Source organism: Engraulis encrasicolus, unplaced genomic scaffold, assembly GCF_034702125.1.
Source record: "Engraulis encrasicolus isolate BLACKSEA-1 unplaced genomic scaffold, IST_EnEncr_1.0 scaffold_162_np1212, whole genome shotgun sequence".
Lineage (NCBI taxonomy): Eukaryota > Metazoa > Chordata > Actinopteri > Clupeiformes > Engraulidae > Engraulis > Engraulis encrasicolus.
The window spans coordinates 34900-50109 of NW_026945153.1; the positions used below are offsets into that span (position 1 = coordinate 34900).

The 15210-nt window shown below is 40.3% G+C and overlaps 1 long non-coding RNA gene across 1 annotated transcript; it reads right to left on the bottom strand.

Moving 5' to 3' along the window:
• Positions 1 to 920: 920 nt before the first annotated feature.
• LOC134442443 (uncharacterized) lies at positions 921 to 11043 on the bottom strand. The gene is made up of 4 exons (XR_010033378.1): positions 10956 to 11043; positions 9284 to 9345; positions 8285 to 8377; positions 921 to 985 (listed from the first exon to the last, which is right to left on the bottom strand). It is a non-coding gene; the product is annotated as an uncharacterized LOC134442443 (long non-coding RNA).
• Between the last annotated feature and the right edge of the window lie 4167 nt (positions 11044 to 15210).

Genomic DNA, 15210 nt, shown 5'->3' on the forward strand with positions numbered 1-15210 from the left:
ACCAGTATTTTTGTGTCTTGGTCTACTGCTTTTAAAGCAAGCATGTGCACTCGGTTGCTCGCGGTGGCGCACGTAATTTGCGGCTCGCAGCAACTGTACCGCAGGCTTAACTGTATAATTCTTCCTCAAGCATTGAGGTTACAGTTGGCACTCTTTTTCTTTGCAGTAATATCATGGTGTGTGTCATCAACATGTAATTACAAAAGTTGTCATATGCTTTTGTACATTTACAGTTTAATTCACAAACACAAATGAGAAAAGCTTACCTTCCTTGTGTAGGTAAGCGCTGTACAAACTGTAACTGAAGCTTTTTATATTGAGTGAAACAAATATCCTGCAAACCAAAGAATAAAACATCATCATCATCATCATCATCATCATCAACGTCATCATCATCATCACCACCCTCATCATCACTGCCATTTATAGCTCATTATGGTAAATTCATGCAACTACTCACGACTTCTTTCTTGTCATCAATCTAAAGTAGGCCTATATAATTGTCAGTGTACATTCTAGTGATGTCTAATATTTGTCTTTAATTTATCTTCCATGAAGCCAAAAAAGCTAGAGCAGTAATAAAGACAATGGGCCTTTATTAGTATTCTCCGACTTCCATCATTTTCCATTTTGTGCACTGGACTTTACATTCATCTATAGGTAAGGCAATACATTCTCCAACAGTCTCAATCAATCTTGTTTGTGGCTTAGGAGCTATGAATTGTGCTCCATAAAGCAAAGACCTACAGTAAATAAACAAAAGCAAACACTGGATTGAGGCCAATCCAGTAAGATCTCATCACTCAAGGTTCACTCGGTCTCTTAACTTTTCACTTGTCACTCTTTCGCTATTTTATACAAGCCATTCTTTTTCCTTTTCAACAACTCAATTTGACATTACCTGGCTATTCAACTGTGTGAGGAAAACACCACATGTTTCCCTTGGAGCCAGAATCTCACAGAGTTGTGTGAGAACATCCCTAACCTAAAAGAGGAATCATTTGAAAAAAAATTACAAGTACACTTCAAGTACAAGTACTTCACTGAAATCAACCAAGATGACATACACAGCCGAGGGGAAAAATGTTATTTATTTGTCATTTTTTGCAAATAAACGCTGTAAATGACAATATTTTCATTCAAAAATTGGGTAACACTTTATAATAAGGACCTCTTGTTAAGCATGAAGTAAGCATGACTTAAAACTTAGGTAATGCTTAGTTAATTCTCTTTTAATCATGCGTTAACCATTATTGTAAACTCATAACATAATCATTAGTAGGTATTGTTTGTTAAGGGTATTTGCATGGTGAAGTCACTTCCTGTGTATGATTGTTTAAGTGTTAGTTAACCTCTTTCTTAATCATTTGCTAGCATATAACTCTTAATCATTCCTCATTTCTTAAGCATGTACGTTAATAAGGACCCATTGTTAAGCATAAGTTTAGCATTACTTAAACCTTACGTAATGCTTAGTTCATCCTCTTTCAATCATTTGTTAACCATTCACTCTTTATTATAACTCATCACTTAGTCATTACTAGGTATTGTTTGTTAATTGTTTGTACATGGTGAAGTCACTTCCTCTGTATGATTGTTAAAGAGTTAGTTAACCTCTTTCTTAATCATTTGTTAGCGTATAACTAACTCTTAAAGAAACACTATGCAACTTTTTCATAGTCATGAAATGGCTTGGAACTCAGGGTTTTGCTTGACTGACCCGTTATGGCGAAAATGGGAATATTTCCATCACCATCTGGTGGTTCTGCTCCGAAACAACACTTGCAGTTTTGCCTGGAGGCGCCGCGCCCTTTGTTGTTGTGGAATTTGTGGCCGCTAGGGGCGTCTAGATTTCTATGGTGTATGAGTGGAACGAATGAGAGACCCATTCATCCCCTTCGTTTGCTAACTAAGCAGCAGCAGCTCGCTGAAAGCTGGCTACTGGCTAGCTGATTGTAAAATATCACGCTGGCATGCAGCGAAAACAACGAATGGGACTGCAAATAAATCACGAGCTAATTGAGATGAAAGGTTTGGACAGGCAAATAATTCGCTTATGTGAACATTGGAAAAGGGCTTCAAAACGGAGAGAGCCGAACGCCAAAAGAGCAAATATGTGGATTTTATCACTCATTCACTGCACTGGGATATATGCATTAGCATTCTCAAAGTCCACGCCACCTCGTTTTAGTTTACAAAGCTACACAAATGTATACGAGTTTAAATCTGATGGTGCACATTTTACTTGATGTCAAACACAATCAGTCGAGCGAGGCTAAAAATGTTGTTGCCGATCAAGAGGAAACAAAACGTGATCTCTAGCCGGCTTATGGGTGTCCACTTTCACTTTCAACACCACACAAGATAAAAACGCGTCTTGTCACCTCGACTTGGAAATCAAATCTTTATTATTACAACAAAATAAGCAATAGCCAGTCCCTCCAGTTTTTCGCGATTCAGCGATCGCATGGATTCATGCAAATTCAATGATATTCCGCATAATTTCACGATGCCACGTAATTCCTGTAAAGCCGCATTTTTCCCGCAAATTTTCACCTTTGTCCCTGTGAGGATGTGAATTATCTTCCCCTCTTCACCGCTCCGTTTGTGAATGCGCACGGACAGCATTGGCAACAGCAAGCGCATAAAGTGACTCTCTCTCTCTCTCTCTCTCTCTCTCTCTCTCTCTCTCTCTCTCTCTCTCTCTCTGGGGTGCGCAAACGGAGCACTCGCATTCGTTGACACACACACATAGACGCACACGCATACAATACTGATTCTGGACTTGAGCATGGCTAAAATGAACTTTGTTGTGTCGGGTTTTGTTGGGGGGAAGGTTTGGAACTCAAGGGGGAAAAGTTTGGACGGTTTTGGTCGCCGCGGGCGACGCCATTAGCCTAACCACGAGGTTATTTCATATAGCGCATTTCATGTTCCACACACTTTGCTGTTAAAACAGTCCCTCCATAACATCCACAGCATCTAGCGAGGCGCCTGCTAGCATGTTCCACTACCCAACGCACCACAGTTTCCCCGCCAGTCCACTCATTCACTCAGCACAAATTTTCAGCATCAGTCCACTCACAGTCCACTGCACACACCAGCTCCGCCTCCATCCATCTACAGCGAAAGCGCTTCCGCTGGGAGAGCGCATCTTTTCTGTCATATTCAACTGTCAATCAAACCCTCATGCAGTTTGCGATCGATATTGTTTGTTATTTTTGCCATTTAGTTCTTTCTTTGTATTTTTGGGTATTATGACATGTCATTGGTGGGTTGTAGGCTATGTATTTTGATATTGTTTTGGCCAATTTTAATTCTGTAAATCCCAGAAAGGGGCGCAAAATCTTTGCAAAAAATAAGAAAATGCCGCCACAAAATCAGACAAAATCCCAGCGCGAAATCCTGGAGGGACTGTATAGCCTTTTGTCTCCTCGTTCTCCTAATGTACAGGTACTATATAGTTACTGGAAATGTGAAATAAAGACGGGGATATCTGCCGGGAACAAGTGGATCAAATAATAGTAGGCCTATCCATCTGAAGGAAGTGCAAACGTGATTGCAGTTGTGTGAAGTGAATAGACGAAGCAGCGAACTCATAAGCAAGGGGGAGAATCGCTGATAAAGCCCCTTAGAAGTGGAGAGAGCTGAATGCAAGGAAGGGAATCTGGCTAATTACAGAAGACGAAGAAATTTAATTCGCACATAATCTCGAAGCCAATGTCTGTCTAATTTAGTTCAATGCACATTTTCGGCAGAACCACTAGAGGCCGCCATAAAGTTGTTTACATCGGTGTGTTTATGTCAAAGTTGCATTGGATATCTTTAATTAAGCGGGCTTGCGGAGCAAGGACCATGCAGAGCATGGCCCTTGCAGAGCAAGGCCCGATTATAGTAATCTCTAAGTCCTGTTTCTTATTATTATTGGTCTTGTGCAGGGGCAGTAAAAATAGAAAATGGATCTCCTCCTAGGCCTTTCGAGATAGAGACACCGTTCAAACACTAAAACGACCGGCTCGGCTTGGAGATCGCGTATAGTTATAGGCTTCTCCGTGTCTCTTGTCGTTTTCCCGTTTTTGGCGATTTTGTGAAAGCCTAGGTCCCCATTGAAAACCATGGTGGAACCTTCATGAACCAAGGTTCCGCCACTCTAGACATTAGAGTGTAGGAGGCTTTTTCGGTCATAAAACATCAACACTTTCACCTAGAAGTTTAGTTGACGCGTTGTTAGCGAGCTCTATGGGATGTCTCCAAATTGTCAAAGTTTCATCTCCCAACTCCCAATACTTTTTAAATGGCAGGTTTGTAAAAAAAACAGGCCTGGCTCTATGGAGAATCCCAGTCTTTCGAAAAGTGCATTTTTCAAGAGATCAGCGCATGTCCCACACGGAGGTCCATTTGTGCCGTTAGAGAGATCACAAGCATGACTCCGATCTGTGAAAAGGACACGTGCCAACTCCTTTTAGTTTTTTTACAACGATGTTGTAAAGACAAAAAACTCATTCTCATCCTCTCCCCTGTCTAGAGCTCAATACTAACTGTCTTTCAGTTAATCACAACAGGTGCAGCCAATGAAGTGTTCCATTTCAACTGTCACTGTCTCAAGATTCTATTCTTAACGAGCAGGTGCGAGGAACCATTCTAGAAGTATATTGTTTAGCTCTGCATTGCAATGTGATATAGTCTTGCTGGACTATGCATGACAATTACCTGCTTGGCTTAGTGGTAATGCATGCTGCTGGGTTAGAGATATGGAGGTTGAGGGTTCGAAGCCCACCCAAAGCCGTGTTGATTTTCAAAATTATATCATATGCAGTGTTCCTTGGCCAACTTAAAATGCCTTGTATGTCATTTATTATCAATGGCAAATGTGCTGGATTAGAGATATGGAGGTTGAGAGTTCGAATCCCACTTGAAGCGATGCTGATTTTCAAAATTATATCATATGCAGTGTTCCTTAGCCAAGTTAAAATACCATGTATGTCATTAAGTATCGATGGCAAATGTGCTGAATTACAGATATGGAGGTTGGGGGTTCGAACCCCAGTCAAAGCCATGTTGATTTTCAAAATTATATCATATGCAGCGTTCCTTGGCCGACTTAAAATGCCATGTATGTCATTTAGTATGAATGGCAAATGTGCTGAATTACAGATATGGAGTTTGGGGGTTCGAACCCCAGTCGAAGCGATGCTGATTTTCAAAATTATATCATATGCAGTGTTCCTTGGCCAACTTAAAATGCCATGTATGTCAATTAGTATGGATGGCAAATGTGCTGAATTACAGATATTGAGGTTGGGGGTTCGAACCCCAGTCAAAGCCATGTTGATTTTCTAAATTATATCATATGCAGTGTTCCTTGGCCAACTTAAAATGCCATGTATGTCATTTAGCATGCATGGCAAATGTGCTGAATTACAGATATGGAGGTTGGGGGTTCGAACCCCAGTCAAAGCCATGTTGATTTTCAAAATTATATCATATGCAGTGTTCCTTAGCCAACTTCAAATATCATGTATTGTATGTCATTTAATATCAATCGCAAAGGGGCTGTATTACAGATATGGAGGTTGTGAGTTCGAATCCCGCTCGAAGCCATGTTGATTTTCAAAATTATATCATACGCAGTGTTCCTTAGCCAACTTAAAATACCATGTATGTCATTTAGTATATCAACCAAAACGCAGAGCTACAACACTTTCAAGATGGCTGAATCCAAGATGGCTGAATTGTTTGGCCCATAACTTCTGACTGGGTGGATGGAGTTTTTCCAAGATTTCTTTTAGCTTTGTTTTCTCAATAGTACTTTGTTTCATCTCTGCCCCAAAAGGCAAGCCCGCTTCCAGCATTTTCTGTGAGAATGCATTTCTAGTTATTCCTAATTTCTTAAGCATGTATGTTAATAAGGAGTCCTTGTTAAGCAAGAGTTATGAAGCCTTGGAAGCCTTGGAAATGAATAAAAGATTTATAAAGCATCCACATGTGGCTTGAGTCATAACTTGTGAAGTAATCATGAGCAAGCCTTAGGAAGCCACACGTGAATGCTTTGTAAAGCATTTGTTCATTTCCTGCATCCACGAGGCGCATCACATAAGCCTCAATTCATTCTGGGTTTAACATGTCATGTCCAATGAGGAATATTTCAGATTTATATGCTAACAAATGATTAAGAAAGAGGTTAACTAACATGTTAACAATCATACACAGGAAGTGACTTCACCATGTACAAACCATTAACAAACAATACCTACTAATGATTAAGTGATGAGTCATAATAAAGAGATAATGGTTAACACATGATTGAAAGAGGATGAATTAAGTGTAGCAGGTTTAATTTCTCAGGTTGTGAGAATGGCTATGGGCTCCCCTCATAATAATCCACATGCCTGTTATGCGTGTATAAAGGCGTACCAAATTGTTTTGTTTGTATCCTGTTGTTTGCTATTTTAACTTGCATGGATTTGTGGTTGAATTGCATGAACTGTTCCTCTTCATAATTCGAGTGCTGACTTTATTTTGCTTGCAGTGTCATTTGCATGCTTTTGCTTGTTTAATTCCATTTAATTTTATTTTTGAACTCCCTGACTGCACAGCACTTCATGTATAGGCTATGTATGGGGCAAGGGAACAGTGTGGGAACAATGGTCAAGAGTGTTGTTTTAATTGGAAGTGAATCATTTTTTTAAATATTGTGATACGAGAAAATAAATCATATTTGTAACTCACATTTCCTGCCATCTGAGTGTACAAACCTGTGTTGCCCTAGTTACATGTCAATATTCTGGAGGTGAAATTCCCCAGTGGAGTAGTCGTGCAGCTACAACCAAAATCTGGTATTTATAAAGTTTGATCAGTAAACATTTAACGTCCACTATACTTCATAAGCATTACCTAAGGTTTAAACAGTGCTTAACTCGTGCTTAACAAGGGGTCCTTATTTACTGACATGTGTAAGAAAAGAGGAATAATTCAGATTTACATGCTAACAAATTATTAACAAAGAGGTTAACTAACATTATTATATGGTGTGACGTCATCGGTCGAATGCTCCATTCAATTCAATGGGGCTCCCCAACGTTCGCACGTCTGATATTTGAGATAACGGACGGGTTGGTCTATATCAGACCGCTGTCAATGGCAACAAGACTTTTCACTGCTAAAGCGACTTTTCAACAAGACTCTAATCAGCTGCTGTGATAGACAACACCTGTTGTCTAGGCTACCTGTTGCCTAGCGGTGTTCCACAACGGCACTGTTTTGTTTTGCGCAGCAACAGTCTTTTGACATGAAAAATTATAATAAACTTAACATTAAATAAAGAAATGTCCCCGCCATGTGTGAATCATTTAAGTATATCCATATAATAAGCGGGTTAACGTTCGGCGAGTTGGTCGCTTTGTGGAATAGCAGCTCCGCGTCGGGGTCTAAAGATTCTCTCTGTCGTGCTGCTAGTAGCGACCTTCTCGCCGAACGTTAACCCTTACCTAGCAATCGTACACAAGAAGTAACTTCACCATGTACAAAGCATTAACAAACAATACATACTAATGATTAAATAATGAGTTATAATAAAGAGATAATGGTTAAAACATGAGTGAAAGAGGATGAAGCATTATAAGGCTTAAATAATGCTAACTAATTAGGGGTCCTTATTACAAAGTGTTACTGAAATTTGGTGGCAATGTTGTCGGGATAATATGGAAAGAAACAACAGTGTTTGTTTTACTCAAACACATGCCTTTCCATAGTAAACTGAGAAAAACTGAACATTTCGAAGTGGTCTTTCATTTCTTTCTGCAGCTGTATAGTTACTTATACAGTATGGTGCTCCGTGTGAGATGGTGGTGCAGGGTGTCCAGGTTAGGTATTAAAACTTTGCAGCTCAAACTGTGCTGCCTATTGCCAAATTTGATCTTATCATGAATATTTACTGAATAATAAACCAATATGTACTAGTATGACCAAAGCACAGTACGTTTTGCAGCTAAAAAAGTCTATTTCTGGAAATTAAAAATGGCAGACCATGGAGAAGAACCCCCTTTTCATGTATGAAAAGTAAAATGTTCTCAGTCATTGAATTTGATGGTGGGTGGTAAGTATTTGTTAAAAAGGTAACATTTGTGAGTGGACAGCACAGATTCTGGAGATGAACTACTAAAAGTATAACACGGTGCACCTTTAACATTCTATATATCAGTGCTAATAGATGTAACACTAAAACTAAGTGTTACCATAGCCTATAGAAATATTATAATGACGGTGATATTCTTAACAGCCCTACCTGCTTCTCAGACAAAGGATGACCAAGCCTCTTATGGGTCTGAATGTTGTCATACAGAGTTCCTCTGTAGAATTCCATATCCACACAGCGCACCTTTAATTAAAATTAAAAGTAACTACAAACTCTAACTCCAGTGACACTTGGTAAACTGTGAATAAGATCAAAGGCTATCATTTTTACAACATTCAATTGATTTATTAGATGGAGAAAAGTGAAAATACAACATATTAAATGTTTAAATCGAGATGGGGACATATGTACTCATTTCTAATCTGATAACTGCAACAGGTCTCAAATAAGTTGGGGAGGGGATCAGTGAAATGTAATAAACATTCAAATAAGCTACAAAAAAACCCCACACGGAAGAACATTTCAAAATTAATTGCACTGCTGGACAATATGTGTGTCCAGCTGTAAAAGCATCACAGAGAGGCTGGGTCACTTAGAATTAAAGATACAGAGGGAAGAATTACATAGTTATTAGGGCTACATTAAGTTTTGATTTACCATGACTGTGTATATATAAGACATATTTTCAAGTCTTTGTATAGGTTCATGACATCATGAAATATATATTGGCAGTAGTCTTACTCTAGCACTACCACAATTAAAGCTATTGAAAACTTGACAATAATGTGTGTATCGTGTGTGTGTGTGTGTGTGTGTGTGTGTGTGTGTGTGTGTGTGGGTGGGTGTGTGCGTGCGTGCATGCGTACATGCGTGTGCCTGTGCCTGTGTGTCTGTGCATGTGTGCGTATGTGTGTGTGTCTGTGTATACCGTATGTTTGCAAATCAAAATAAATCAATACAAGTATAACAAAAGGACACACACACACGCACGCACAAGCACGCGCGCGCACACCCACACACACATGTATTTATACAGAATATATTTGACCTTATACCTTCAAAAGTACTTGCCTCACAACACAACCCCTATGCCTATTTGCCCACACTCACCCCCCTGGTACATACCAGTTTTGCTGCAGAGTGTCTTACCTCTGGGCTCAGCTATCCACTTTGTCGATTCTCTCTTGGGACTTGCATGATTAAATCGTGATCTGTGGAGAAGTATGTTTAACTTCTAATCTGAATGATACCCTAATTAGTCTGATTACCATGATGTTTGCAGATCTTGGTTCACAATCACAGTTGGTTCACAATCCCATGGTGTGACATTTAACAAAGTGTCTATGTGACCACACTATGCCCTGTAATAACATTTTTGAAAATGTTAAACACTCAGCTTTGTTGGTTAACACTATTTGTTGTTGTTAAAAATAGAAAACACTGCAAGAGCAACATAAGAATGATGACAACTACTGCAGATATGAAATAAACCCATCCCAATGGCGCAATTACAAAAAGCACAGCACACAATATCCCTCCAGTACACTTCACACTGCCAGACAGATTTGAAACTCATTAACAGTCCTAGCATGCCCAGATCCAGGAAGTATAACAGCCCATGTTACAATATGAAGTTATTTTATGACCCCAGGTTATTAATGAGGATGGATTAACAGATGTTGGTGTAAGACAACAGAAGACTTTCAGATCAAGGTATACACTGTTTGCCCTGTACCTCACATAAAAAATATTTTTTCAAAGTTTCATTATGTGCCTGTGGTGGTTTTGGCAATAGCCCAGAACTTAGTCAATGAGCAACTTCTCCATCTCTAATGCATAATCAAGAGGGCGATGGTTTGTAATTTTTTCTTCAACCAGTCATACATTCTAGGACTCGTACGTAAGGAAATTAATTGATCTAGACCAAACCAGATTTGTTTAACACCAGTAGGCTATTAACAACACCTTGATTTAACAACATTATTTTCACAAAAGCACCATGTGCAGTGTTGTTTTAAATGAATGTGTACGTACATATTTGTTGGGTTATTGAATTTCCAGTCCCACCATTAAACTAGACTAAAAAAACTTTGCAAGTAGAGAAATGTGAATATGACTTTGAAAAAAATAACCTTTTTCTTTTGAATTTCTATAACACAACAATAGCCTGGTGAACCAGCGCCACCCGCTGGACGGCAAAATGTTTTGTCTACGGGTGGGTCTGGCCTCGCATAATGATTCAATGAAGCCAGAATGCAATGAATCTGGCAAACCAATTACAACGCAAAGATGTGTTTTGAATCAAAGCGGGCAGGGTTTTGAGGGAAGGTTGCTCTCATCAACAATCTTCGGATGTATTATGCACCGAGGCCAGACTAAATTAGACATCCACATTTAGTCTGGTTTATCAGGCTAACACAACAATGCAGTTGCCACCCTTAACAACCATACAGACATTGAGGAGCACAGAGTCATGGTGACCTCTACAGTACCATGTGCACAATATGATGTATCCATATGTTTTACCTTGTGACAATTATATTTTGTGCTTTTACTATAGCAAAAAAATATCTTTAAAAAGATCTTTCATGGATATATTTGCTGAGTCTTGTGCCCTACCACAAATGGCTGGACATGGCTAGGGGTTGCTGTGATGCACTGCGTAAAACACCATGTACTTTGGGTCTCAAGTTCGAATACAGCATGGGGCATTTCAAAGTCCTGCCCCATCTCTCTCTCTCTCCACTACTTAATAAGGTGTAAAAAAAAAAATACACAAGAAATATACGCCAAAAACACAGAGGAAATCTACATAGCCTACCTTGTGTTAAAGGTTGAATTCTTCAGTTGTGTAAAACAATAGAGCTAAACGCCCTCAACGTTATTTTGATGATTTAGCTGACATGAGCACCCTGTGGCAAAACTGCTCTCTAATACAGTATAAGCCCAAACTGTTTTTCATTATAAGGTGCTTACCCATCCCATGAATACTTTAAGACAGATTTAATGATTATCCAACTAGTGGCGGAGAGCACACTGAGTGAATAAGCCTAGTTATGCATAACTGCACATTGGACGCTTGACTAACTTCAACATTCAAAGGGTAACTTCTGCCAAATTCGACATGCAGTTGAACACACTACCTGGGCTTGTCAGTGCCTGAGAATTTTTTTCCCCAGCCTTTTCTGAGATCCTGGTCACTGTAATGGGGGCAGGTGTTTGTTTACGTTTCAAAATAGGTCCAAAAGGTTATGCAACATCAGAAGACAACTAGCGAACAGCAATGCCTTTTGTGATAATATTTAGTAGGCCTATGTTCAGAAAGTTTTTAATGTAAACACAATCTGCCCCCAATTGCTCAGATCTCGGAAAGGGCTGAGACGAAAAATGCAGCATCACCCGGTACCGACAAGTCAAGGGTAGCATGAGCAATACACCAGCATATTGAAATTGGCCAAAGTTGTCTTTTAACTCTCATATCCAAGACCAAGGAGATTGTTGTCAACTTTCAGAGGGTCCAAAAACAACTGCCACCACTGACCATCGACGGTGATGCTGTGGAGAGAGTGAGCAGCACCAAGTTCCTTGGAGTGCACATCAGCGACGACCTCTCTTGGATCACCAACACTACATCACTGGCGAAGAAGGCCCATCAGCGTCTCTACTTCTTGCGCAAACTAAAGAAGGCAAGTGCTACACCCTCCATCATGACAACATTCTACAGAGGAACCATAGAGAGCGTCGTGTCCAGCTGCATCACAGTGTGGGGAGGAAGCTGCACGGAGAAAAACAGGAAGACACTCCAGCGTGTTGTGAACACAGCGAAGAAGATCATTGGAGTACCACTCCCCTCCCTGCAGGACATTTACACCGCACGCCTCACCTGGAAAGCACTGATGATCATCAAAGACACAAGCCACCCTGCACACAAACTGTTCAGCCTCCTGCCCTCTGGAAAGAGGTACAGGCGCCTCCGTTCCCGTACCACCAGGCTTGCAAGTAGCACGATGCATCAAGCAATCAAGATACTGAACACTCAACCCACTCTCCCTCCACTGTCAGCCTCTAGCCAGCCAGGCCACTGACAACCCTCCCCCCCTCATCCCCACCACCATATCTGCGACTGAACATTCCACCTGCACTACTACATCTGTGACTGAACTTTCAACCTGCACTAAATCAAAACATACACATGCACACACACACACACACACACACACACACACACACACACACACACACACACACACACACACACACACACACACACACAAGCACACCGCACTTTCTGCACTAAACCCAAACATACACACACTGACACACAACTCATACTCACACACACACACACACACACACACACACACACACACACACACACACACACACACACACATACACATACGCACACACACACACACACACACACACACACACACACACACACACACACACACACACACACACACACACACACACACACAAGCACACTGCACTTTCTGCACTAAACCCAAACATACACACACTGACACACAACTCATACTCACACACACACACACACACACACAAACACACACACACACACACACACACACACACACACACACACACATACACAGACACACACACAGACGCACACCGCACTTTCTACCTTCACTAAACACACACACACACACACACACACACACACACACACACACACACACACACACACACACACACACACACACACACACACACGCACACAAACACACACAAACACACACACACACACACATACTGCTGCTGGTGTATTTGATAAACCTATTTAATTATTTATTTTCTTCAAATGCTACTATTACTATGTCAGAACGCTATAAAGGACTTTTAGAAAAAGCATGACAAAATACCTCCTCTTAATGTATGTTCTCTACAAGTCTTCTGTTGTCCAGTCTTGCACTTTAAATGTCTGTATGAGCACTGTCTATGTCCATACTGTCTTATGTCCATGTATGAGTACTGTCTATGTCTATACTGTCTATGTCCTTACCTAGATTAGTCTATGTCTGCATGGGAGAGCAAGAAACGCAATTTCAAATTCTTTGTATGACCAGTGCATGTAAAGAAATTGACAATAAAACTTGACTTGACTTGACTTGATATCGTGTGTAAAAACGCAAAACCTTACACATGCACATGCGCAAGCATAAACGCGCGCGCACACACACACACACACACACACACACACACACACACACACACACACACAACCCCACACACACACACACACACACACACACACACACACACACACACACACACACACACACACACACACACACTGCGTTTGTGCGCCATGCACATTGACCTTGTATTTTTCATTTGTTTGATTTCTTTAATTGATCCTGATGTCCTTTTTTTTTACTTTACTTGTATTGATTTATTTGCTTTGTTCGTTTTGGGTACACCACACCTCTAATTGGGCCATCCCAGGACCTGGAGACCTATACAGTATAACCTCTTGTTTGCTGTGCTATGGAGTGTGATGCTAGATTATATTTTGTGCAGTGTACAGTGTGTGAGTCACTCTGCTATGGATTTTATTTAGTTATATTTCTAAAACTGCTTTGTTTGGGTTGCAGTGCAGTGATTTCAATGGATTCCTTCATTCCCATGGCTTGCACTGCATCCTTTTTCAGGAACTGTTATCTAAAATATTTAGTATTATAGGATTAAAAGTTTAATTAATCACAGTTCTGAGTCAGCCGACGCTCATGCGAGTCTTTAGTATGTGAACGATGGCTCTCGTGATCACTTCCACGGTCCACTGTCAGAAAACCCCACATGCAACTTTTGACAACGTCAGACCGAACAAGAGTTGTGAGCAGCACTTTTCATTTGAAACATCACTTTACATACCGTCAGATTTGTATCAACTTCTTGCATTCCGTGATGAAAAACAGACTCACAGCGAGTTTATTTGAATAGCATTTTTTCATTACGTTGTAGATTTTGAGATGGGCACCGCGCAAATGTCGTCATCCTACCTTGTGCCCCTTTTTAATAACAAGAATGTAATTATTTCCTGAAACGTGTCTCTGGTGCAAACCTGTTCGCCTTTTATATTACTAGTGAGTTAGGCCTAAGTCATTTTCCCAAGGGTGTCATGACTTGTACTCTTTGTCTCCTGTTGTTGTTTCCTTGTCTTCATGTTTCTGTATGTATCTTGTGATTACTTCCTAGTTTTGGTTTCTCCCTGCTATGTGTGCTGTCAGTTTGCCACGGTTTGTACTACACCCTATTCTGATGAGACTAGTTCTATGTGTGGACATGGGGAAATGTTTTTTCATCTTAGGACGTCGGGCATAGAAATGGCCGATTCGGACTGGATTAAAATATCTCAGTAAAAGAACACAAAGAGAAAAAAACTCATCACGCACCATTGTGACTGCACTTGTCGTCATGTGCGTGCTAACTCCACAATATATTATTGATTTCTGAGCACATTATTGCGAATCCATGGAGGCATTTGGTCAACCAACTGAGCAGACGGCAAATTTTGCTGAGCCTGACAAAAAACCCCACCCCTCATCTCATGAACAAGCTCTTGCATGGTTAGTATAGCTGCTACCTTGACACCAATATATTCTATCAGAGATTATGTGGAAACCATTTAATTTTGGATATGTGATAGTGACAGTATGAGGATGATGCACACAGAAGATAATCTAACAAGAAAATGTGGTAGTAGTGACTGGTGAGGTTCAATCAGCTTAGTTTGGAATTGCCTGATTGCTATCGCTAGCTAGCTGAAAATTGCTAACAACAACTAAGCAATTAAAGAGCCTTGGTAAGCCAACTTTTTTTTAGAAATCATTCTACAGTTACTTTTTATAGATATATACAGTATGATCAGCTTAATGTATCAAAAAAAGACAGGGGGCAAGACGATTCTTTGATCAGAGTAGTCAGAGTAGTAGGCCTACTGATAAGATAGATTCATCTGCAATTTGAAAGCAGGCAGTTAGCGACAGACCAGCTAGCATCATTATCCAATCGGCTCGTGTAATTATTTTGGGTATGTGATCAGAGGAAAATGA